The sequence below is a fragment of the Homalodisca vitripennis genome, chromosome 4, assembly GCF_021130785.1.
Source record: "Homalodisca vitripennis isolate AUS2020 chromosome 4, UT_GWSS_2.1, whole genome shotgun sequence".
NCBI lineage: Eukaryota > Metazoa > Arthropoda > Insecta > Hemiptera > Cicadellidae > Homalodisca > Homalodisca vitripennis.
The window spans coordinates 121,099,524-121,116,328 of NC_060210.1; the positions used below are offsets into that span (position 1 = coordinate 121,099,524).

The 16,805-nt window shown below is 33.5% G+C and overlaps 1 long non-coding RNA gene across 1 annotated transcript in view; it reads right to left on the minus strand.

The window, feature by feature from the left end:
* The window catches only part of LOC124360061, a 30,495-nt gene extending 22,600 nt beyond the window's left edge, over positions 1-7,895 (minus strand). The window contains exon 1 of the long non-coding RNA XR_006922202.1: positions 7,802-7,895. This is a non-coding gene — a long non-coding RNA (uncharacterized LOC124360061). The remainder of the gene's footprint in view (positions 1-7,801) is intronic.
* Positions 7,896-16,805: the final 8,910 nt, after the last annotated feature.

Here is a 16,805-nt window from a genome sequence, read left to right on the forward strand (position 1 = left end):
CGATATAGTTCACAAATAGAAGCTCAGCTCACGTAAGCGCTCGTAAAGTTTAAGTTTAACTTTTTATATTTATAATACGTACGCATGTATTTACTTATTTATGTCAGGTAATAACGAGTAATAGCCTCTGTATAATACCATAGTATCCTTTGCATTAACAAGAATGAAGTATAGTATTCATTACTTCTCTATACTGTTCTATTATACTTACTGTTTGAAGGATGTATTATTGATAGCTTACTTCATACTTCGGTAGGAAATTGACCCAACGTTGGGATTTTGCAAGTAAATCTGCTCTTGAAGGTTGTAATGGGTTCCATGTCCTGATAGATAAGACATTATTCCTTACTATAAACCCAATTTTTTATTAAAACAAGTTTTTAGCTCACTCAAATTTCTTGCATAATGTAAGTTGTTAAATTTAAACAGAGTGTTTTCGAAAATATTGAGTCTTTGGTACATGAATATGCGTATGTTACATTTACATATACAAGATTTTGAATTGATCTCTTCATCTGTCAGCCTATCCACACCATATCCCGAGAACGAATTGACATAGATTTAACATTTTGCATTAAGCTTTATTTTGTATGCAGGCAGCGTCGAGTTCTATGATGGTGTATGTCGCTATATGGGATTTGGCTGAGCGTTAACGAACTTTTCACATTTGTTTAATGGCAATCATAATAGTAAAGAGAAAATCTTAGAATAAAAAATGGTGTAAACAAACCTGTTAAAGTCATTTGGCATTTTAATATGTGATAGTAAAATAAGTAGCATAACTAGTGGCGTATACAAAAAATTATTTCGGAGGGAGGTAAAAAAGGGTGGTTTTAGTATGTATAAAATACCTTTCAAAAGCAGGGGCTCGAGAATCTTCCTCTGTAAATTATTGAGCTTTAAGACCTCATAAATATTCTCTAGCTAAAAACACCTACTGTTGCAATTTTGATATTTGTCTTTTAACAACTCGAAGAGGGCGTAGGCCCCCTGAGCCCTTATATAAGTCCATGGGCTTACTATCTGCAAGATTTCTCGAGAAAGATCTTATTTGCAGACTTTAAACTTTGTTTGAAACTTCATCTCTAAAAAAACAACAACGAGTTCGATGACGGTGTATGTCCCTCAATGTGACTTGATTTAGCATCATTGAAGATTGTCACTCAGTAAGCAGGCAATATTCCTATTTTGTTTGTCTTGGTGCAGTAAAAAATATTTTCTGTGCAATTGTCTGTATGTCCGCAGAACACCTTTAAAATTAAATGAGCTAATGATATGAGCCTATCGTGTGTCAAACTAACTAAAAAAATATAATTTGTGGACACAATTAACATTTGATATATTATTAGTATTTCGACACCTTCACATTTCGATCTACATTAAAAAAGCGCGCCTGACGATTGATTTTCTTTGTTAGGAGAAATTTTCTTGGCTCTTAAACTATAAATTCTAGATCTACCTAATTTTAATCTTCACCAATAATTGGCTTTATGGTAACCATAACAGATTATTATAATAGCATGAATATTTCATAAATATAACTTAAATTATAAACCTTTGAACTAAAAAATTTAAAAAACCAAGTAATTAGTAATGAATTTCATCTTTTATTATTGGCAAAAACAATCCATGTGCTTAAAATGTACTTAGTCTGGGTTGTGATTTATTTAAATACATAAGCAAAGAAAGTCCTTACACCCATGTTAATATTTTTCAATGGCTCCCTCTATTCAAATCGCTCAATTTAGCTAGTTGGTGTTCAATATTAATTTAATATAGTTCATCACGGCGGGATTATGACTTTATTTGGGAGGTTGTGGAATTGTAGTGGTATCCACACAAAAAGGATCTCTTTTTAGTTTTTATTATAAAAGTTATATGTCGCTTCCCGCCTTTTGTTGAGAAAAGTGAGGTTAAATTCAATCTTCATCCCAAATTTATTCGATTAGGTTTATGATGGATGAGACAACACAAGAGAAAACAAGCCGTGGCTGGTCATATGGCAGTACTTTTGTTCCCAGGAATTGTAACGTTTTTTACGTAATTCACTTATTTAAGTCCTGTCAGGGGATATGATGTGAGTTCTGTGAGCGTAGTGGTGGGCTGCCTTGGGAATTGGGATATGGCACTTGTGGTATTGGAACGCATATTCAATGAAAGCATATGACACTGGTAATTAGAGTGGAAATGTGTGTGTATATTTGCTCTAACAATGGTGATTTACGTATTTTACAATAAAATTTATTTCATTGGAAATACATTTAGTTATTTAATGTTAATTTGTTTGTTATATATTTAGGTTATGTGGTACTTTATAGTCCTCTACTAGACCTTTCAATAAAGCCTGTTTCATTTCATGTGCTATCTGTATTTCCTGGATAAAACCTTGCGAATACGAAGAATCTTATTTGGTTAGGAATATGTTTTAGAAAGATTGAAGTTTTGGAGATTGTTATGAGATGATTTATCCCATGAAACCATCAGGGCACCTTTCGCCTGAACTAGTTATTTGAGAAATACTAACACCATTGGGCGGAATAGGGATGTAATCCATCCCCAAACATTAAAATTGTAATTTTATGATTAGAACCAAGGAATAAATTGACACTGATTAATGCTAACTGAAACTGAAGGCTAATAATCTAGGTGGATAATGCTTTTAGGGTGATTTATCAGCAAGTTAAAATTGTACTGAAATGCCTTTGTGGCAAGAACCAAGTTCCATAATTATGCATTTATGTGGTTTTAAATGAACCAAATATAAGTTATGCCAGTTATACCAAATGTAGTTCATACATAACTAGAAAATAGGACAGGTTCCAAGATTCTATCAAGGAAAACTAACAAGTTCTGTGATTTTACGGGTTTTTGCCAGATTCCTCGGCCCTTAAACTTTTAGTTTGAGACGCACCTTATTACGTCATCCACATAGGATTATCTTAAGTACTTCAAGAGTGTGTCGAAAGGAATTTGTTTAGCTACCTTCGATATTTCGCATTTAACTCCTATTTAAGGACCTACTAATTGTTCCCAATGTGAGCTGTTTACGACAAAGACTTTCTTTTTTTGTTACACCAGTAATCCAAATCAACAATTCAAACTGCAAAGTTTAGTTTTTATAATTTTTGATTCCCATTGACCAACAGTTTGATTTGGTTGCCTATACTCGGGGTAAGTGTACACTTCGCTCGGTAAAAACCCACAAATGTTGGTTTATAAACGGGGTTTCATCTACGCCAGTGGCAGTTTAATTTGTTATACTAAACGTTTTTAGGAGAAAATGGCCAAATCCATTTGAAAGTTTTTTATGACCTCCCCGAAAATGAACCCGTAACCTCTCGTGTAGACAGCCCCAGCCTTGCCCCTATGCTATAGTGAAGATCATGGTGCTGAATCAGCAATTGCCAAAGAAAGGCCTAAAACACAGCCATGGGCTTCCTGGCAACTAAAATATCAACGTAATACTCTAGTGCGGTGACCACACAAACCATACATCTAACTTGTACTTCAATAATGGTGACTTTGAATTCCTCCCATCTCATAAAATATGTTCAATCCATCTCCAGTTTATGAATATTGAATTAATCAAAGCGTACTACGATATGGAGTGGTGAAAAAACTAACCTGGTATAACTGGTAATGTATGGTATTGCTAGATGTATTGTACTTCTTTTAATAATTTAAACTAACTCTGACACGCTCTTCTTCTCCGCCATTTTTTTGGGTAAACCCGATGTAATATTCGGAATGAAGAGTTGTCCGTTCCTTTTCTTATCTTAATTACATAAATATCAAGATGAACATTTAGATCGGTATAAATAATCTTTAAAATGTCTTATTTAATAACATCTCCTGCAGCTAAAACAATCCGAACTGTCTCATTTCCCAGATTGCTTTCCTTTTCTCTGTTCCAACTCTCATCTACTCAGCGGACGCTTTCAGGCAAACAAAAGATACTTTTCTTTTTAATCTATTGAATGGTTTCATTTTCAAGAAACCTTTCTGTCAGTATCATTATTTACTATACGGGACTGCCATGTCACAACGCAATACTCATATACGAAGAAGTATCAATTTAATATGGATAATATGTAGATATATTACACAGTAAATAAAACATGAATGGTAAACTAAGTTATTACTAACATCGTGTTTATATGTTAAGAATGTATAAAATGTCAATACGTATTAGAATTATAACAGAAATTAACTAGTTCCAACCAAAATGAAAAAAACTAAATTGAAAATGTATTTAATGTACTTAACACAAAATTGTTCAATTAGGCTATTTACGCAACAAGAACTATAGGTAATGTATTGACAAAAAGAATAATAAATCAATATTTTGATATTATAAAATTAACAATTGAAAAATGAATGAAAATTTCTTTATTGTACCAAAGACAACATTTTTCAATTAGCGATGTTAGGAATATTTAGGGAGGCACTTTAATAAGAGGCCTATACTCATTCGATTGTTATTATCGAACGATTCGTTATATTATCCAGCTTTGATATTATATAATGAATGATACACTAAGCTATTACTAACATCGTGTTTATATTTGTGTATGTACGCAACAAGAGTTATACAATATTAACAACGAGAATAATAAATCAATATTTTCAATAATAATAAATAACATTGCTAATAAATAACAAAACAAACTATGGTTTGAGAGCCACATATTAGAAAAGCGTTACAATATTTATAGCTTGCCCGGATAGCAATGAGCAAACGTTTTTGTGAAATGGAAGAAAATCTACGCATGTGTGATCATGAGCCAAACCCACATGTACATCTAGAAGTATCTCACATAACTTCCTCATATTCATCGCCATTTTCAAAATTCTAAAAAAAATTAGTTACTTCTTTCTGTTTATGGTTTACATTAAAAATTACTGTAACTAATACGTAGAAATCATATGTTAAGTTAAATAAATTGTAATATCAAATCATTCATTCGGACAAAAGTAATCAAACCATTCGATAAAAACAACCAAATAACGAGTGTAGGCCTCAAAAGTCTACCCCTACTTAATCCTCTCTTACACCAAACCATAAGAAACTAAAAATGCCTAATAATGCAACATAACTAGAGCGTAGGAAATCTGTGAGGCATTTTTAACCTAAAATTCCATCATATACAAAATTCATCTTGTCACAGCCGCCGATTATTGGGTTTCCGCATTACGGTGGGTTACTAGGTTCATAGTTAGTTATATTGGAAATACCCTAACTAATGGGGTAAGAAGTGCTTCCCTTACTATGAAAAAGTACATGTGTTGTTACAAAAGAATGTACTAAACAGTTTATATAAATATACATCAACAATTATATCTGTGGCTTTATACGACAGCTATTAGTCCGCTGAAGTAATGGACTGTGGTGTGTGCATCATCTGTCATTAAACACTCAAGAACACATTTCACAACTTCTATTCTAAGTGTTTTCTGAGTTCTTTGAAACAAATACGTTATTATGTATAAAGTTACAATGTACAAATATAACGCATAATAAAGCTATATTTATATTTCTACAAATTCCCATTGGACTATTAATGATATCAAAGGATATTCCGGATATTTGTTATCATTCAGTGATTTAAAAAATATCAGTAAGACTACGTTTCGAGATCTGTAATTTGATCTCTTTTTCAGGCGAATATATGAAGGGACCGTTTTAAGGTGGTAAAGTATTCATAATACATTTATAACCGAAGCTGCAATCCTTGTCATGAAAGAATAGATAGTACTTCTACTCTTTTTTACCATAGGTGAAAATGGTTCTCTAATTTAGCTTTAAAAGTAGTAAAGCTCAGACAAAATGTAGTATGTTTTCAGACAAAACGCATTTAATCACAAGGCGTAACAAACATTGTACGAGAGCTAGCATATAGTTTGTTCGTAACTTTTACAGCTTTTCAACTAATAGTGATATTGAAAACTAATACCGTTCAATTTACAGTTCAGGTTTTAATATAAGCGACCTATTAAAAGATTAGTTGGAATCTCAAGTGTTGTCTGTTATTATAATCCATTCAATGGTGTATATAGAAAGTTATTTTGGGGAGTGCTAAGACACTGGGTGGTTTACTAGGTATAAAATACCCTACAAAAACGGGGACTCGGGAATCTTCCCAAATCGTTGATCTTGGAAACCTTATAAAAGTGTTCTGTTGTTTCTACTATTGTTTATGTTACTAAATTTCAGGGGAGAGAGCTTGAGCGCCCTGAGCCCTCCCCTTTTATACGCCCACGGATCCATTAATGCAAACAACTAAACAAGGTGAGGTGTTCAGCAACACCATTGTTACCAACATCACAATTTTGAAATGGGGAAGGAACGCTTTTGTTGCTATCGATGATTTAGGTAAGACACAAAGACAATTTTGGTACACTTACAAAACGTAGCTTTCTACTCGTAAAGTTTCTACCACCCAGAAATTTTCTTGCCCTTTGTGACAATCCATTCAGTAGCGTATACAGAACAATATTTCGGAGACGATTGAGGCACTCTCTTAACTAGGGTGGTTTACTATGTCTAAAATACCCAACAGATAATTGGGGCTCGAGAAATCGTTGATCTTGGAAACCTCATAAATGTGTTCTCTTGTTTCTAATATTGTTTATGATTCTAAATTTCAGGGAGGGGGAGCTTGAGCGCCCTGAGCTCTCCCATTTTATACGCCCCCGGATTCATTAATGTAAACAACTAAACAAGGTGTTCAGCAACACCATTGTTACCAACATCACAATTCTGAAATGGTGAAGGAAACCTTTTGTTGCTATTGATTATTCAGATAAGAATCAAAGGAAATTTTTGTACTCATGCAAAACGTAGTTTTCTACTCGTAAATTCTACAACCGAGTAAATTTTCTTACCCTTTGTGACAATCCATTCAGTAGCGTGTACAGAGAATTATTTCGGAGAGGACTGAGGCACTCTCTAACCTAGGGTGGTATACTAGGTATAAAACACCCTAAAAACAGGGGCTCGAGAATGTTCCCCAAAAAATCGTTGAGCTCTTTTGTAAACGTGGTGTACCATAAAACAAACCAGAGGGTAGACTTTTAATGTTTCTTTTTCAAAATTTTGGGGAGGGGGATTGAGCCCGTATATAAGACACCCATGAATCCTTTAATTAACAACTAAACAAGGTGAGTTGTTCAGCAACACCATTGTTACCAACATCACACTTTTGAAATGGGGAAGGAAAACCCTTGTTACTGTTGATTATTCATATAAGAAAGAAAGAAAATTTTGGTACACATACCAAACGTGGCTTTCTACTCGTAAATGCCACCACCGAGTAAATTTTCCTGACCTTTGTCTGTAGGCCTATTGTACAGCAACATACAACATCTGTCGTTACTAAACAAAGGACCCTACCTCTCGGCTCAATGGCCAATGAATATTACCTGATTGGACTCAAGCAATCAATATGTTATATGTCATTGCGGTTAAGATGTTTAAAACTGTATAATTGATACAGTGTCGTTTTAAGTTTAAAAATAATCATATACCACGATTGGGTAATTTTTAAATGTAATATTTTTATTAGATGATTTAATCTGGAGTTTCGTTTTCATTTCTATTTAAGATGTTTAAAAGTAACTATTTTTATCGTAGAAAAAATTGAAACTAATACTAAAAAAGATTAAGTTAACAACTTTTGAAAAGGTTTATTCGTTAACGACCTCCAATTTAAACATTTAAATTAAAATCCTATGGTATAAGTAATCCTAAGTCTTTTCACAAAAAGTAATTAATAATTTGTAATCACGTATATCCAATTACCTCTATCCCAGACACTGATAGGACGTCGACAGGTAGCAAAGCGGCGTAATGACGAACTCACCTGGCTGCGAGCAGACATGCAACAGGCGACTGATTCCCGGGCTCACTACCCCTCCCCCCACCAACCCAACTAAAGGCTACCATCCCCTTGTATCGATTCCACCCCCTGCCCAACAATCCAATTGCCAGCTAATTCCATATCAATCCCAATGTTGCTTTCACTTAAAACAATTTTTAGTCCCTCTCTCATTTCGTCAACAGTTGGAAAGTGAGCATTGTTGGGTCATTCGATCGTAAGGCATTTCTGAAAGGCTACGGTTTTTATGAACCGGCGATGAATATGACGATGTGATATGGAAAATGAAGGTGACTGAGAGTTTGAATTGTATATACAATGGTCAATTATATGCTTTTTAGGCATGTTGTGTTGTTGCGCTACCATTACATCCATTACATGATCCACAATGCCAGTGTCAATGGCACTCAACTAGAATTTATTTATTTTAAATTTACTTAATTGACAGTTACAAGTATTATCATTAAAAGTACGAATAAAACATATATCCATAAATGTATATAATCCAAAAAATGTATAGCCTATTTATCAAGTAAGGTTCCGCACCTCTTCCAGACGTTTCTTCGTCTGGTTTCGTGGACATTTTTATCATCATTTTATACCAGCAAGAACATAGGATGGCAGCATAAATTGTGTAAAAGTAACTAAGTTTTTAACTATCTGTTTTTGATAAAGGATTTAATACATCAAAATAAGACCTTTTTGCTTTTCGGCTACAAGATCAAGGTGCGTCTCTATCGTAGTTTATAATTCCTGCCGTTTTGCTACTCTCAGGGTCTGAACCACTTTGGCTCCTGTAAGCCTCTTATCTCTGAGTGTACACGCCCTCTGCAATAATCTCTGTGCCGCTACTGCCTATACTACTTACTGGTTATATGGATACTACTTACCTAGAATCTGAAAATCTTCAGCTACTCATCTAGTATCTATAATCCGATAACACAGTCCCTGGAAAAACTGACTAATACTATCTGTACTCATTTGCATCAGACCTCAAATCTCTCATACTCCCAGTATTTTATACCTTCTGGCATACAGGGGTTCCTATTTCTGTGAACTTGCCGCCACGGAGGTTTCCAGTCTTTTAGACCCCATACATCCGGAATTTCGCGTATCCTGGCTAACAATATTTAGAAGTCTTTAGAATTTTAGATCTGAGAATTCAAAGGTTATATGGGAATTCGCAGCATCTTTGGGATGCTAACCGAAATATATTTCTTATGATAAAACTTTTTGAGTTTTACCGTTCTACTATCACTCTAACTTGATAATTATCTCTCATTTAAGACAATAGTACAAATGTCGTGGCTGATATAAAACCATCCTTTATTAGAAGTATTCGTGTGTTTGACATTTGGAAAAAGTTGTTTTTTTCATTTGCCAGACGGGGATTGACTTTCCATTAGAGACAGTATTCTAAGGTTTTCTATAAAGACAACTAGGCCTACGAGGTAAACGCATTGTAAACTATCAAATGCGTTTCCATTAAAATTTGCGATCAAATACAATTTGCTATGGGTAATTTATTTCGGAGAGAAACCGGAAAAATAAGAAATTATTGAAAAAGTTGAAATTGAAGAATGAAGAAAAAACTACAAATCTCCTAAGGCCTAAGGGTAGAGGAAACATTTAGCAACTGTTTCATAAACACAGCATACAATCTTGTTTTTGAAACTCATTTAAAATAATAATAAAAATAAAATCACATTTAGAAAAAAATCAGTTTCTTATGTCGAGCAACATTATTAGATATACCACCACTTAATACAATTATTAATTAACTTGATCAAGTACCTAGTCATTTGAAATTGCAAAATTAAAATGTCCTACCAATTTACCAAGACTAAATATGTGTTGTACCAATACTTGTAAGCATAATGCCAAAGGTTTTTTTTTTTTTTTTTTTTTTAAGCCTTATTCTGTCCGTCCTCATGGGCCACTGGCCTGTGCGAGGATCTTATCAAACAGAATAAGGGGGAGAGTCGATACAGTACAAGGTTGATGGTACTGATAAAAAGTGCAACGGTCACAGACAGGATTTGATCCTGCGCTATCTCTAACTCAGACCCAAAGTCCAACGACTTAGACCGCTCGGCCATCGGCACTCCCATTAGACATTAGGCCATAGGTATTAGGCTTTTTTGGGAGAAAAATTGTAAAGGAGTGGTTAAGTTGTATTAACTTTTTTTATTAGTAAACTTGTCAAATGTGGCACAAAAAGTAGGCCGTATACATGGGATCTAGGTTTGTCTGTTGTAGAGGGCTTGAACAATAATTATTAACCATCTTTGTTTCCTTACTGTTGCTGCTTTCCGGGCGCTCTTTTCCGCCAAGCACTTATTTTCTACACCATCCCTCCCCTGAAACCCTGCAACCCCTTTTCGTAGTCGGATCTCACTAAACTGTAATTGTCAGTCATGCAATGAGCGAGAACCGGTCTTATAATCTACGAAACCCCGTAACTATAAGTCCACATTCTGCTATATGCGTTTATCTTTAGTTTGTAACATGTTATTTTTTTTTAGCATACAAAATTTGAATTTAAATTAAAAAATATTCATTAGTAAAAATTAAAAAAAAAATTAGAAAACAGACAATTTTTTTTTATATTACGAATAACGACTTGAGTTTTATAATTACCATTAAAAAGGAGCGAAATAATTATTTTACTGACGATGAGTCAGACGCTATCTGGCAGGTCCGTGCCCGCACGGATATCGCCGCTTCCCCTCCGATCACGGCGAGAGGAGAAGGCTTCCCCCACCCACGCGATCGCGCGAACCTATATAAATGACGGCCGATTGAAGTTATCAGTGGAGACAGCCAGTGACCGCGACACCGCCGACGACCGCTGCTCACCACTACTTCGACCCCTTCCCCCGACCCCCGCTCGCTGAACGACTACATCGCGACTCGACGCCCGCCGCCGATATCCAGTACCAGGTAAGGAACAACGACCCTGTTCCTTACTAAAGTGTTTATCTCCGCCATCAACAATTCTTCCAAATTTTTATGTGAAACAGAATTTAATATTTTTTGCCATTTTATGAAAATTAATCGATCTGAAATATATTAGTAATGTTTGATGGTTATAGATTTATTTTGATAAGATAATTGTTTGATTTTAATATACTCTTAATAATTTATTTGATAATTTAAGGGTATCATTAAATTTAAATAGAATATATTTGACTTTCTCAATTTACTGAAACTTTAATTACCTTTTCAACTTGAATTACTAAAGTTATTCTTTTCTTCAATTTAACTTATATTTAGAATTTCAATTACTCAGATTATTTTTTTTTGTCATTTCGACTAAATTTTAATTACTGTGTTAAAATTTTCTTTTCTAAATTTTTCAGATCTCGCATTTCTTTTCCTGGCGATCGATCTGACACCTCATCCCGAGTTTCCTTTACGAACTTTCCTACCGATTATCTCCTACCCGGAAAAAAAATTATAACAGTCGGGACTCGCCTTACCACTGCTTTCTTTCCGGCGATTGTACTGGCACCCTATACCCTCGACTTCCTTTTACAAATACTTTCTTCCCACCGACCCCTTCCTTATAAACTAAATCTTATGTCCCAATCGTTGTAAATTTTTTATATTAGGTATAAAGTTTTTTCTCGACCATCATTCTGTTGTCTGATTATTATCACATTTCTTGGCGAATCTCTAACCTACTCGGAAATATTTTTCGTTCTTATTGAAGTTCAATCTAATTTTCATTTTATTAATTATTTATATTTTTGTAAGTGATTATTTTTATTTTTCTCCTTTATCTATTTCGGGACTCGCAACCCTTTCTTTTTATTTTTGCGAACGTCCTGACACCCTCACCCCGATAACCTCCATCAAAATATTTATTTAACGATATTTTAGTTTATTTTTCTGGTGAACTGTGCAGATAGGGTGAGTGTTCAATTTTTTCTTTGATATTCATAGAGCCCTAACATTTATAGCAATTTAGCTTAGTAGCCTTATTGCATGGTGTGTTATAAGTGATTACTCTGTTTTTTTTTTATTTTCCAAATTATATGCCTGAGAAAGTAAACTTGATATTTTATTTTGGAGCTATACACTTGCCTACAGAATAAATACAGCTTAGTATATTTTTATATATAAATTCATCTAGCTTTTGCATCCCGTAGAAATATTTTTGTTAATGGTTAGTGCTTGCTTTATGTATTATAGTAGTTGCACTGTGATATTGGTGCATGGCTAATTTTTAATTTATAAGATTGTATATTTGCTATTGGTGTTATTTGAATATTGTATTTTGTTTGCCATTGCTATTCATATTTTGCTTTGATTTTGTATTTTGCTTCTACTAACCATCATTATTTAACCGATTAATTATTCCAACCCCAGGCTTTTACAATAATTACTGTATATACGACTCCCCGACCAAGTTATCAGTGGAGACTACTCAGCCTTACTTGTAATTCCTCACTGACCGATGTATCAATAAAACTATACAGTTGTTTTCGAAAATCGAACTCGCTTGAACAATAACTTTCCTAGAACAAGAAATTTTTATTTTTCTGAGCAAGATTATTTTTTTATTTTTTACGTCTTCAAAATTTTATTGGAGTTGACGTGATGAAGTAAGCCCAACGTTATTTTGGAAGTATCAATTTCTTCCGCAGGGCCCTCTGATTCGACTCCTAACAATAAATAATAGTTATTTTAAATTCTCGAACCCTGGAAATTTCTAACCCAGCTCGACTGGCTATCTGGCAAGTTGCGAATATTTTCGCTTGCCCCGAAAATAACATCGCAAGTTTGTCACATAAGGTATATAAAGTAACGTTCAATACTACAGATTCTTTGTATATTTTTTTACCTAATTTTGTCTTGTTTTCAAATTCAGAGTTAGATCCATTTAATAAATATTTTCTGGTCTGGGGTTCTTTCAAGGATAATACCATTTTCAATTGAGTACACACAGGTTTTTTGTGAAAACAATTCAAATAATTTACAAATTATATACTTAAAGTTATAAAAATTAAAGAAACACTTTACTAAGTAATTCTAATTGTCAAAATCGAAATTAATAAATATGCTCAGTAATTAAGAAGCATCTGGAGGCAATCGCTAATTTAGACGTATAATCGCTTTCGTTAAAATAATTCGCATCTAATTTTGTATAAAGTTGTAAACAATGAGGTTTTTAATTTCGTGTTTTAATATGAGTAATTTTGAAAAGCCCAATTTGAAGACTCTACCATTTTTATTATTTGCATAAATTATTTTTTTTATAATACAGATTTTTTATAAGTTCAAGAATTTACCTTGTTTAAAGGCTACGAGTATTACGGAAACTTTCAATGGAAAGTTAACGAATTGTGTTATCAATTTTGACTGAAACTTAATTTTATGGTTAGAATATTTTGAGTTAGACAATGGAACATTGGGAGTGTTTTGAACGTTTATGTAGTTTTGAGCAAATAAGGTCATACAAATCTGAAATCCTTGTATATAAGTTTAAAATATCAATAAAGTGAATAAGCTTAAACCACTGTAATAAGTGTTCTTTTCACTGGGTTCTTAATGTTAGAGGTTTTTTATTTTACTATTAAATGTTTGTGTACTAAATAAATAACATCAATACATGTAAAAACCATAAACCTTTTGAGACTATTTTAAAACCAGTATACACTTACAATATTGTGTACACTTTGTATACGCTAGACCAGTAAATTTAAGTAGATATGAATCACAGAAAATTTGTTTGTGGCGCAGGGAAACGCGTGTGTGGATTTTAAATGAAAGTATAATTTACTAAGTAATACAAGCACTTTGCTCGAAGTAAAAATTGTTAAATGTTGTGATTTGATAACATTTGGTTATTGTTTAATTTTAAAACGGAAAGAACGTGAATTTATTGTAATGGAAAACTTATTCTCAAAAGAATAAATTAATATACTTTTTGTCTAAATAGAAACTTAAGAACGTACTATTGATATAAAAATCTAATAATAAACTGTGTTTAACGTATAAAAATTTTGGCATTGTGGAAATCACAAAATTCTAAAAAACCCAAGGCAGACAAAATTCAGGGTTTGAAAAGAATAACAGATTTTATATAACAACTAGCTGTTGCCCGCGGCTTCAAAAGCAATTTTCAAAACCAGTCCTTATGATATTTAGTAAAAGCTCTAATGGTGTAATGTGATGGAATCTTATGACGTTTTTTCAAACGTAAGTAGGTATATATCAGGTACATATTATTTCAGCATTTATACTTAAGAGTATCAGAGTTTAACCTGATTCTTATATAATGTTTTACACATTTAGAGGCATTTCCTGTTTTAATTAATTATATTTCCAACGACGCGGCTGAGCCTTCCTTGTTGCCCTGATCAAAAACACCAGTACATAGGCCTCGGCAACCTATTTCGGTCAAAAAGTGTTTACTTCAATCCTTGAACCATAATAGATTTTACTTTGTTGTCTTGGCGACGAAGAAATGTGTACATACGTAGGTCTAAGAAACCTACTTAGGGAAGTGCCTACTTCCGATCTTACAAAACCCACGCTTAAGTTTGCCTTATTGCCCCGGTCAAAAGACTATATATGTATGTAGCTCTCGAAAATCTAATTCTACTTTCACTAAATTTGTGAAATTGGGTTAAGTTAAGTCGAATTAGCCTAGGGTTAGTTAAGTTATGTAGGGATTAGACACAGGGCCGGCCCAAGACCCATGCGACTGCATGGGTGCCATAAGGGGGGAGGATCACCAACGAAATCGGCGCCACTTCTTTAGCCGGCTCATCAAAGGCTCTTCAAATTATGCCACGTCACCAGTGAACTTTCTGCTACTCTCTTTTGTCTAATAGCTGTTACATATTTCATTATTTAGAGGAAATATATGGAGTATACGAAGCCGTAATTGACCGTAATAGAGTAGATGCTTTTGGAAAGAATATCACTACAGGGTTTGTAAAGAAACTGAAAGATTTCTATTTCCTGTACTGCTCAGTTACATGGTATGACATACTTTTCAAAATAAACTTAGCAAAGAACTTCAGAAGGAACATTTTAACTTACAGTGTGATATGACTTGATTGAAAATGTATTTTTTTTTTTAAATGTTAGATAAAAAAATAGCCTATACAATGTCAATACTGATGCCAACGACGTGACCGAAAATGGGAGATATTTCCAGAGTTCAACTCTAAACCTAAGATCAAATCAAGGAAACTGAAGAAACAGTTTTCTTATTAAGGAGAAGGTGAATCTACTGGCTACTGAACTAGTAAAGAACTCTTTTAGAGTTGACTTTTTTATTTCATGCAGCAATAAACTCATTGACAGAAAGATTTGAACAAATGCAACATTTAAGTTCCTGTACGATGCACCTAGTCTAGAACACATGACAAAAATCAAGGTTTGTTGCAAAAATATGCAATCAGTTCTGACTGACCAGAACGAGTGCGACATGAACAGAAACGAGTTAGTACATGATCTACTTCTATCACCTACACTGTCACACTATCACATAAGAATGCAACTGTGAATTCACACGTTTACACATTTCCCAATACAATTTCAGTTTAAACATTCTCCTTTCTATTCCTCAGTTTAAGTTGAGAATAAAGTTTGGAAAACCCAAGTTATTAAGAACTATTTAAGGTTGACCATCTCACATGAACAACTAAGTGTTTGGGCAACACTCAGAAAAAACGAAACTTTAAATTCTGTGGGCACAAATGATTTTAAATGATTTCGCCAAACAAAAGGCCAGGCAAGATATTTTTTTAATAATAATAATAATTTTGCTATATACATAGTAAGTTTTGAACATATGATTAAAAATACTTAAACATTAGTGAGAAGGTTATTTGTTGACAACCGTAAACCAATTCTATAGCATAAAGTGGTTGTAGAAAGAAACCGAATTTGAATATTGTAATCAATCGACTGAAAACAATCAATACAAAAGATGAGTGACTCTAAGAAAGTAATTCAGAAAAATGCTGATTTGATATTGGATTAGGGGCAGCTAAGGTTAGTTGAAATTAGAGAGGGGCTAAATCAGTACGTACCTGTAACCGCTACTTGTGATAATGTTACTCAGTGGCACTGAGTATAAATACTGGAAGAAACAATGATTTACTGAATACCCCTACTCTGATAATTAGGAGACTTTAAATCATTATTACAGTACTGAAAACGTTTTAAACACTAGGAGACTTTAAACTAGTACTTCAGTACTTGTAACGTTTTAAATACAAGGAGACTTTAAATCAGTATTTCAGTACTGGTAACGATTTAGATACTAGGTGACTTCAAATCAGTATTTCAGTACTGGTAACGTTTTAAATACTAGGAAACTTTGAATAAGTATTTCAGTACTGGTAACGATTTAGATACTAGGTGACTTTAAATCAGTATTTCACTACTTGTAGCATTTTAAATGCTGTTAAAGATAAATATTTATGCTAAATTGTAACACCAACTTGAACTGTTTTTAAAGTTATGAGTTTTTGAGTGAAAAATACAGGTAGACAGTGCAAACAAAAAAACATATATTTGAAGAAAACCTAGTTTGATAATACTCTAAATATTTAATATATAGTACATAAAGTCCTGCACGGGTATAATATTTTCTGAACGATAACAGATAAATAAACAAGATTTGGTACATCAATACTACACCTAAAAATCTACTTTTTGAAGGAACTATCAGTTTTCTGTAATATCATGGGGACGTCCCGCAAGGAGTCAGAAGGAAATCTTAAATAGGAGCATAGGTCAATATGGACATCATTTTAAAGGGCTTATCTAGCAGAGTTTAATGCCGCAAACCGCACTCAAAAAGATTGATCCAGTACAAAATGGCGGCTGTTCAAAGATTTTACTTGGTTACATTTTATTAGTAGCCATAACCCCAGTAAAACAAAACTGCAACCAAACAAA